Consider the following 10,547-nt stretch of genomic DNA (forward strand, 5'->3'; position numbering starts at 1 on the left):
TTTCTTTTCTGCTCTGCCAGAAGATGAGGCGCTAGCTGTCCAAAGTCGGGACCCAGGGTGGACCACTCATCTGTGCATCAGTTGGGGACGTCTCTGCGCTGCTGACCTGTCTCCACTCAAGATGATCTCCTGCTGGCCCCACTATGGACTGGACTCTGACACTATTATGTTAGATCCACTTTGGACTGGACTCTCACACTATTATGTTAGATCCACTATGGACTGGACTCTCACTATTATGTTAGATCCACTATGGACTGGACTCTCACACTATTATGTTAGATCCACTATGGACTGGACTCTCACTGTTATGTTAGATCCACTATGGACTGGACTCTCACACTATTACGTTAGATCCACTATGGACTGGACTCTGACACTATTATGTTAGATCCACTTTGGACTGGACTCTCACTATTATGTTAGATCCACTATGGACTGGACTCTCACACTATTATGTTAGATCCACTATGGACTGGACTCTCACTGTTATGTTAGATCCACTATGGACTGGACTCTCACACTATTATGTTAGATCCACTATGGACTGGACTCTCACTATTATGTTAGATCCACTATGGACTGGACTCTCACTATTATGTTAGATCCACTATGGACTGGACTCTCACACTATTATGTTAGATCCACTATGGACTGGACTCTCACACTATTATGTTAGATCCACTATGGACTGGACTCTCACACTATTATGTTAGATCCACTATGGGCTGGACTCTCACACTATTATGTTAGATCCACTATGGACTGGACTCTCACTATTATGTTATATCCACTATGGACTGGACTCTCACACTATTATGTTAGATCCACTATGGACTGGACTCTCACACCATTATGTTAGATCCACTATGGACTGGACTCTCACACTATTATGTTAGATCCACTGTGGACTGGACTCTCACACTATTATGATAGATCCACTATGGACTGGACTCTCACACTATTATGTTAGATCCACTATGGACTGGACTCTCACAATATTATGCTAGATCCACTCGACGTCCATTGCACCGGTCGCCATACATACACACACACACACACACACACATACATATATACAGGTAAAAGCCAGTAAATTAGAATATTTTGAAAAACTTGATTTATTTCAGTAATTGCATTCAAAAGGTGTAACTTGTACATTATATTTATTCATTGCACACAGACTGATGCATTCAAATGTTTATTTCATTTAATTTTGATGATTTGAAGTGGCAACAAATGGAAATCCAAAATTCCGTGTGTCACAAAATTAGAATATTACTTAAGGCTAATACAAAAAAGGGATTTTTAGAAATGTTGGCCAACTGAAAAGTATGAAAATGAAAAATATGAGCATGTACAATACTCAATACTTGGTTGGAGCTCCTTTTGCCTCAATTACTGCGTTAATGCGGCGTGGCATGGAGTCGATGAGTTTCTGGCACTGCTCAGGTGTTATGAGAGCCCAGGTTGCTCTGATAGTGGCCTTCAACTCTTCTGCGTTTTTGGGTCTGGCATTCTGCATCTTCCTTTTCACAATACCCCACAGATTTTCTATGGGGCTAAGGTCAGGGGAGTTGGCGGGCCAATTTAGAACAGAAATACCATGGTCCGTAAACCAGGCACGGGGAGATTTTGCGCTGTGTGCAGGCGCCAAGTCCTGTTGGAACTTGAAATCTCCATCTCCATAGAGCAGGTCAGCAGCAGGAAGCATGAAGTGCTCTAAAACTTGCTGGTAGACGGCTGCGTTGACCCTGGATCTCAGGAAACAGAGTGGACCGACACCAGCAGATGACATGGCACCCCAAACCATCACTGATGTTGGAAACTTTACACTAGACTTCAGGCAACGTGGATCCTGTGCCTCTCCTGTCTTCCTCCAGACTCCGGGACCTCGATTTCCAAAGGAAATGCAAAATTTGCATGGTTGGGTGATGGTTTGGGGTGCCATGTCATCTGCTGGTGTCGGTCCACTCTGTTTCCTGAGATCCAGGGTCAACGCAGCCGTCTACCAGCAAGTTTTAGAGCACTTCATGCTTCCTGCTGCTGACCTGCTCTATGGAGATGGAGATTTCAAGTTCCAACAGAACTTGGCGCCTGCACACAGCACAAAATCTACCCGTGCCTGGTTTACGGACCATGGTATTTCTGTTCTAAATTGGCCCGCCAACTCCCCTGACCTTAGCCCCATAGAAAATCTGTGGGGTATTGTGAAAAGGAAGATGCAGAATGCCAGACCCAAAAACGCAGAAGAGTTGAAGGCCACTATCAGAGCAACCTGGGCTCTCATAACACCTGAGCAGTGCCAGAAACTCATCGACTCCATGCCACGCCGCATTAACGCAGTAATTGAGGCAAAAGGAGCTCCAACCAAGTATTGAGTATTGTACATGCTCATATTTTTCATTTTCATACTTTTCAGTTGGCCAACATTTCTAAAGATCCCTTTTTTGTATTAACCTTAAATAATATTCTAATTTTGTGACACACGGAATTTTGGATTTTCATTTGTTGCCACTTCAAATCATCAAAATTAAATGAAATAAACATTTGAATGCATCAGTCTGTGTGCAATGAATAAATATAATGTACAAGTTACACCTTTTGAATGCAATTACTGAAATAAATCAAGTTTTTCAAAATATTCTAATTTACTGGCTTTTACCTGTATATATATATATATGCGTCTACATTTTCAGTAGCCCCATAATAAATTCATAAAAGAACCAAACTTATAACTATATATATGTATATATTATGTATATATATATATATATATATATATATATATATAGTGATATATACACACACACACACACACACACACACACATATATGTGTGTATATATATATGAGTGTGTGTGTGTGTGTGTATATATATATATATGTATATACATATATATACATATATACATATATATATATATACACATACATACATATATATATATATATATATATATATATATATATATATATATATATATATATATATATATATATATATATATATATATATATACCTAGCAGTGTGTAGATAAAGTGTTGACGGACAGTTTTGAAGTTGTTTTAGAGGGCTTTCAAGGCATCAATGGTGACTCCAATTAGCTGCATCTTGCAAGCGTTTTTTTTGTCTTCAGAATCCTTAAAAAAAAACAAAAAAACATGTGTGTTCTTGTCTCACATAAAAATTGTAAAAGATAGGTGAATTAAAAAAAAACATGCAGTTCCCCTACAAGGGCAAAAAAACACCAAATAATTTTAATCAGAGCCAATAGTAAGAATGAACTGAAAAAAAATAATTGCAGTGTATTTGTCTGATTACAATAGTGATCAAAAATGGTATCAGTCAATTATATTAAACATTTGAAGAATCAGCACTGGTATGACCAATACTGCCCCTGTAACTACTTGGTATTGGATCAATACCCAAAATTGTAGTAACGTCCAAGACTAATGTGAAGTATCCAGACAACAAAAAAAGAAACGTTTAGTATATTTTAACAGAAGTGAGGTTAGAAACATGCTACGACAGACAGGAACTAAATACCAACAGTAAATTGGCAACTATATTAATTAGACTTAAAAGGGAAATTGTTCCACACAGTAGCTCAGGATGGAAAGGGTAAGGATGGAAAGGATTGTGCACACAAGGGCACAAAAAGAGCGAAAACAAAAAGGTATAAAGTAGACTAAAATATAACATAAATGTAATGTTTGTCATGTCTGTGTGATCATGTTTTGTTTTAGTCATGTTCGGTTTTGTTTTTGGACTTTTTGTGCACTTTTGTTTGTTTTGTCCCCATAGCAACCATTAGTATTCACCTGTCACGTCACGCACCTGTTTCACGTTTTGAGTCACGCACCTGTTTTCACTAATCATGTCTGTAGTATTTAAGTTCATTGTTTTCAGTTTGTCTTTCTGGCGACATACGGATTCATACCCCTGTCACACTCTGTTTACCTCTGCGCACTTCATAGTCCATGCCAAGTAAGTTTTTGTTTATTAATGCCACAGTTAGTGTTTTTGTTTCATTGTTCACAGTTTCTGCCTATGTGCAAGTTTTGTTTTCAATAGCCTAGTTTTGTACCTCCGCCATACCTACTCAGTGGCCTAGTGGTTAGAGTGTCCGTCCTGAGATCGGTAGGTTGGGAGTTCAAATCCCGGCCGAGTCATACCAAAGACTATAAAAATGGGACCCATTACCTCCCTGCTTGGCACTCAGCATCAAGGGTTGGAATTGGGGGTTAAATCACCAAAATGATTCCCGGGCGCAGCCACCGCTGCTGCCCACTGCTCCCCTCACCTCCCAGGGGGTGATCAAGGGTGATGGGTCAAATGCAGAGAATAATCTCGCCACACCTAGTGTGTGTGTGACAATCATTGGTACTTTAACTTTAACTTTATTGTGCGCGCTTTTCGTTTGTTCTTTTTTGATGTATTAAATAAAACATGTACTTACATTCCCGTCTCGCCCGAGCCAACTTTCCGTTGCCTTCCGGAAAAGCAAACACCCAGGACCAAGTCGTGACAATGTTTACATATTATATATACAATATATAATATATATTGATATATTATATTATTATTAGGGATGTCCGATAATGGCTTTTTGCCGATATCCGATATTTCGATATTGTCCAACTCTTTAAATACCGAGACCAATATCAACCGATACCGATATCAACCGATATATACAGTCGTGGAATTAATACATTATTATGCCTAATTTGGACAACCAGGTATGGTGAAGATAAGGTCCTTTTAAAAAATAAAAAATAAATAAGATAAATAAATTAAAAACATTTTCTTGAATAAAAAAGAAAGTAAAACTAAATAAAAACAGTTACATAGAAACTAGTAATTAATGAAAATGAGTAAAATTAACTGTTAAAGGTTAGTACTATTAGTGGACCAGCATCACGCACAATCATGTGTGCTTACGGACTGTATCCCTTGCAGACTGTATTGATATATATTGATATATAATGTAGGAACCTGAATATTAATAACAGAAAGAAACAACCCTTTTGTGTGAATGAGTGTAAATGGGGGAGGGAGGTTTTTTGGGTTGATGCACTAATTGTTGATTTAATTTTAAAAAAAAATAAAAAAAACCATACCGATAATTTCTGATATGTTTTAACGCATTTATCAGCTGGCTGATATTAGCGGACATCTCTAATTATTATATTATATTATTATGTAATATATACAATATATAACAAATCCCAATTACCATGTACAATATTACAGTATATGTAACAGCTGCAGCAAAAAAAAAAGGGCAGCATAAATTAAAGAGTAGATCCAGCAGAAAATAAACATTCTAAACAAAGAGAGGTCGCTAACACAGAAGCGGTCAAGTAATAGACAAATATCATCTATATGGCGAGTGATTATACAGCTGGATGATTTTTTGTCAAAATAATACAATGACGCAATATCTTACTGCATATGTCACAAGCCCAATTAGGTGCCTTTGTAACCTATTTTGAAATTGTTCCATGATTATTTATATACCAAATAATATATTGTGATATATATACACACAGTATCTTGTTTGCAAGAGGCAGCAATATTTACTGCCACATAGATTTTAGGCCATATCTGTCACGCTTGCGGGGCCGCATGGTTCTTGTGATTTAGAGATGCAACTGGAAATGAATAACACCAGCAGTCAAACTCTACACAAACACTCTCGTGCAGGTGTGTGCACGTAAAACACAACACTAGAGTAATTAGGAGCGCACAAAAAGACTATACGGAAACTGAAAAACAAGACTACACTTACGGGTGAACAGCATGGCCCAGCAGTCAATTCTCCAGCGCTGACTAAAATGCGAGGCTGGCTTAAATAAACTGTTGATTTACTAAGTCGACTCAGGTGCACCTAACAGCGCTCTGAGGCAGGAGTCAAGTCGCTTCAAGAAGGACAAACTAAAACAGGAAGAGAATCCCAAAATAAAAGCGCTAGACCGGAACGTAATCCTAAAACAGAGGAACATGCCAACAAAGTCAAAATAAGGCATGAAGTGTGACAAGTCGTGACAATACCGAGTCCAGGTTCTGCTTTAGTACATAGTCATTTGCATTAAGCTCTGCGATAAGATGGTGACTTGTCCAGGGTGTACTCCGCCTTCCGCCCGAATGCAGCTGAGATAGGCTCCAGCACCCCCCGCGACCCCAAAAAGGAACAAGCGGTAGAAAATGGATGGATGGATGGGCATTTGCATTAGAATCTACAACAGAGTGTATAGTTTTTGGGGAGGAAATTCATTTTTTTCAGGGTTTGTCCAACACTTATAATTTTTTGTCTTTGGTCCACACTATTAACTAGCGACTAGATTAGGGGTCCCCAAACTTTTTGACTCTGGGGCTGCATTGGGTTAAAAAAATTTGGCTAGGGGCCGTGCCGTGTATATATATATATATATATATATATATATATATATATATATATATATATATATATATATATATATATATATATATATATATATATATATACTAACTATAGCTGCAACTAACAATTAATTTGATAATCGATTAATCTGTCGATTATTACTTCGATTAATCGATTAATAATCGGATAAAAGAGACAAACTACATTTCTATCCTTTCCAGTATTTTATTGGGGGGGGAAAACAGCATACTGGCACCGTACTTATTTTGATTATTGTTTTTCAGCTGTTTGTACATGTTGCCGTTTATAAATAAAGGTTTATAAAAAATAATAATAAAAAAAAAAAATATATTTAAAAAAAATAATAATAATAATAAATTTGCCTCTGCGCATGCGCATAGCATATATCTAACGAATCGATGACTAAATTAATCGGCAACTATTTTTATAATCGATTTTAATCGATTTAATCAATTAGTTGTTGCAGCCCTAATATATATATATATATATATATATATATATATATATATATATATATATATATATATATATATATATATATATATATATATATATATATATTTGTATATATACATATATATATATATATATGTAGGTCAGGAAAAAACACAGAGGCTATTTCATCCCTACAAGCCCGTTTCGCAGGTTTCCCTGCTGTTCAGGGGATTTTATATGAAGTGAAATAGCCTTCGTGTTTTTTCCTGACCTAACGTATATTACGCTCTACCCAGGTATTGAGCACTGTACAACAGATAAATTACAGTAACCTCGACATTATATATATATATATATATATATATATATATATATATATATATATATATATATATATATATATATATATATATATATATATATATATATATATATATATAGAGATGTCCGATAATGGCTTTTTTGCCGATATCCAATATTCCGATATTGTCCAACTCTTAATTACCGATACCGATATCAACCAATGCCGATATATACAGTCGTGGAATTAACACATTATTATGCCTAATTTTGTTGTGATGCCCCGCTGGATGCATTAAACAATGTAACAAGGTTTTCCAAAATAAATCAACTCAAGTTATGGACAAAAATGCCAACATGGCACTGCCATATTTATTATTGAAGTCACAAAGTGCATTTTTTTTTTTTAACATGCCTCAAAACAGCAGCTTGGAATTTGGGAGATGCTCTCCCTGAGAGAGCATGAGGAGGTTGAGGTGGGCGGGGTTGGAGTAGGGGGTAGCGGGGGATGTACATTGTAGCGTCCCGGAAGAGTTAGTGCTGCAAGGGGTTCTGGGTATTTGTTCTGTTGTGTTTATGTTGTGTTACGGTGCGGATGTTCTCCCGAAATGTGTTTGCCATTCTTGTTTGGTGTGGGTTCACAGTGTGGCGCATATTTGTAACAGTATTAAAGTTGTTTATACGGCCACCCTCAGTGTGACCTGTATGGCTGTTGACCAAGTATGCTTGCATTCACTTGTGTGTGTGAAAAGCCGTATATATTATGTGATTGGGCCGGCACGCAAAGGCAGTGCCTTTAAGGATTATTGGCGCTCTGTACTTCTTCCTACGTCCGTGTACACAGCGGCGTTTTAAAAAGTCATACATTTTACTTTTTGAAACCGATACCGATAACTTTGAAACCAATACCGATATATTCCGATATTACATTTTAAAGCATTTATCGGCCGATAATATCGGTAGCCCGATATTACCGAACATCTCTAATATATTATATATATATATATAGATTACAGTAACCTCGACATATATATATATATGTGTACAGTATATATATATACCGAGCGGCAAGTGTTTGACGAGCATTCCTCAACTTTCTCAGTCTTTTTTGCCAATTGTGCCAGCTTTTTTGAAACATGTTGCAGGCATCAAATTCCAAATGAGCTCATATTTGCAAAAAAAAACAACAAAGTTTTCCAGTTCGAACGTTAAGTACCTTGTCTATGCAGTTTATTCAATTGAATATTAGTTGAAAAGGATTTGCAAATCATTGTATTCTGTTTTTATTCACCATTTACACAACGTCCCAACTTCACTATGGACAACCAGGTATGGTGAAGATAAGGTACTTAAAAAATAAATAAATAAAAATAAAAAAAGATAAATAAATTATAAATATAATATAAAAACAGTTACATAGAAACTAGTAATTAATGAAAATGAGTAAAATTAACTGTTAAAGGTTAGTACTATTAGTGGACCAGCAGCACGCACAATCATGTGTGCTTACGGACTGTATCCCTTGCAGACTGTATTGATATATATTGATATATAATGTAGGAACCAGAATATTAATAACAGAAAGAAACAACCCTTTTGTGTGAATGAGTGTGAATGAGGGAGTTTTTTGGGTTGGTGCACTAATTGTAAGTGTATTTTGTGTTTTTTATGTTGATTTAATAAAAAAAACCAAAAAAAAAAACCGATACCGATAATAAAAAAAACGATACCGATCATTCCCGATATTACATTTTAAAGCATTTATCGGCCGATAATATGGGCAGGCCGATGTGGTTTTTTTGGTGCACTAATTGTAAGTGTATCTTGTGTTTTTTATGTTGATTTAATAACAAAAAAACAAAAAAAAAAAACGATACCAATAATAAAAAAAAAGGATACCGATAATTTCCGATATTACATTTGAATGCATCTCTACTGAAAACTACAGAAAAATTATACAATGTAACAAGAAAACTATATGAATATATATTGAAACTAATAAATAATAACACATATCTATTGTATTAACCTTCAAAAAATACATGTGTCACAACACAGCCCGTGATGCAAATTATACAATGATGTCATTTGGACATGCTTCCCGCCACCACAAATTGTTTTACCGGCCCGTGGGAAACACTGATCAATAAAGTAATGCTCAGTTCGTAAAAGTGACAAATAGCCTTGAAAGGATGGTGCACTTTAGTATGTGGCACTCCTCTCTTCGCCTCAAGCCCCAGTCGTTGGTGTGAATAAGGGCCCGTCTAAATCTCCCAAATGCGACACAAGAGGCCGTTCAGCTACTAATCGTGCTGCCTCGAAGTTTGTTTTTTTTCCTTCTATTTCCGAGGGCGCCTGTTATCATCAATTGGATATCCCACTCAAACCTAAAAGGAACATTTCTGATTATCGGCGCTACTCCACATAGAATTAGGACAATTCTGCCAGGCTACCTTAAATTGATGCTTAAACCAACTCTCTAAGGACTGCGAAAAAAAATCGCTTTCATCAGTGCGACTTTCTATTTTACGACCTCATCTTTTCAGCGGCACCCTCTTTTAATGGCGTGCTCTCTCAATCTAGCCGCTGTCGTCTATTTTTTCTTTTTTTTTCTCTCATCCGTTAACGACGGAGGGGCGGCATAATAACACCTTTGTCTGGGATCTTCCTAATGGTGGTATAATTAGAAAATGAAAGGGCTGAGGCGATGCTCTTGCCACTCAAGCAGATCTGATTGCCACTGAGAGGAATATCGATCCTGTTGGGCGCTTTTTTTTAAGGTATTTCAACATGGATCACATTGCCAGGCCTCATTGATCGCCGCACATGCATTCAGATGCAACGCCCATCGCCGTTGAAATCCATCGTATTGACGTAACATTTGTAGGAATCGGGCCGCTTAGCGAGTCATTAGCATTTAACAATCAAGAGCTGGATACTTCTTCATCTAAGAAGATCAATTGATGAAAACCCGCATGCTATTGATTTTTTTACGTTGAAGCGCAGAGTGTGGAAAAGCTCTCGCTTTTTAAAGTTACGGAGCGTGTGTCCAAGGAAGCCTTGCCGTCCCACAGCAGCGGCACTGCAAAAACTGAAATCTAAGTAAGATTAAATATCTCAAATAAGGGTGACATTTGCTTATTTTCTGTCTGATAAGATAATTCTTCTCACTAAGCAGATTTTATGTTAGAGTGTTTTACTTGTTTTAAGGGTTTTGGTCCTAAATTATCTCAGTAAGATACAAACCCCGTTTCCATATGAGTTGGGAAATTGTGTTGGATGTAAATATAAACGGAATACAACGAAATCCTTTTCAACCCATATTCAATTGAATGCACTACAAAGACAAGATATTTGATGTTCAAACTCTATAACTCTATTCAA

General features: G+C 36.7%; 1 protein-coding gene across 7 annotated transcripts in view; it reads right to left on the minus strand.

The window, feature by feature from the left end:
- The window catches only part of LOC133618481 (receptor-type tyrosine-protein phosphatase mu-like), a 580,372-nt gene that overhangs the window by 359,290 nt on the left and 210,535 nt on the right, over positions 1 to 10,547 (minus strand). The gene's annotated exons all lie outside the window — the stretch shown is intronic.

This window comes from Nerophis lumbriciformis, linkage group LG19, assembly GCF_033978685.3.
Source record: "Nerophis lumbriciformis linkage group LG19, RoL_Nlum_v2.1, whole genome shotgun sequence".
NCBI lineage: Eukaryota > Metazoa > Chordata > Actinopteri > Syngnathiformes > Syngnathidae > Nerophis > Nerophis lumbriciformis.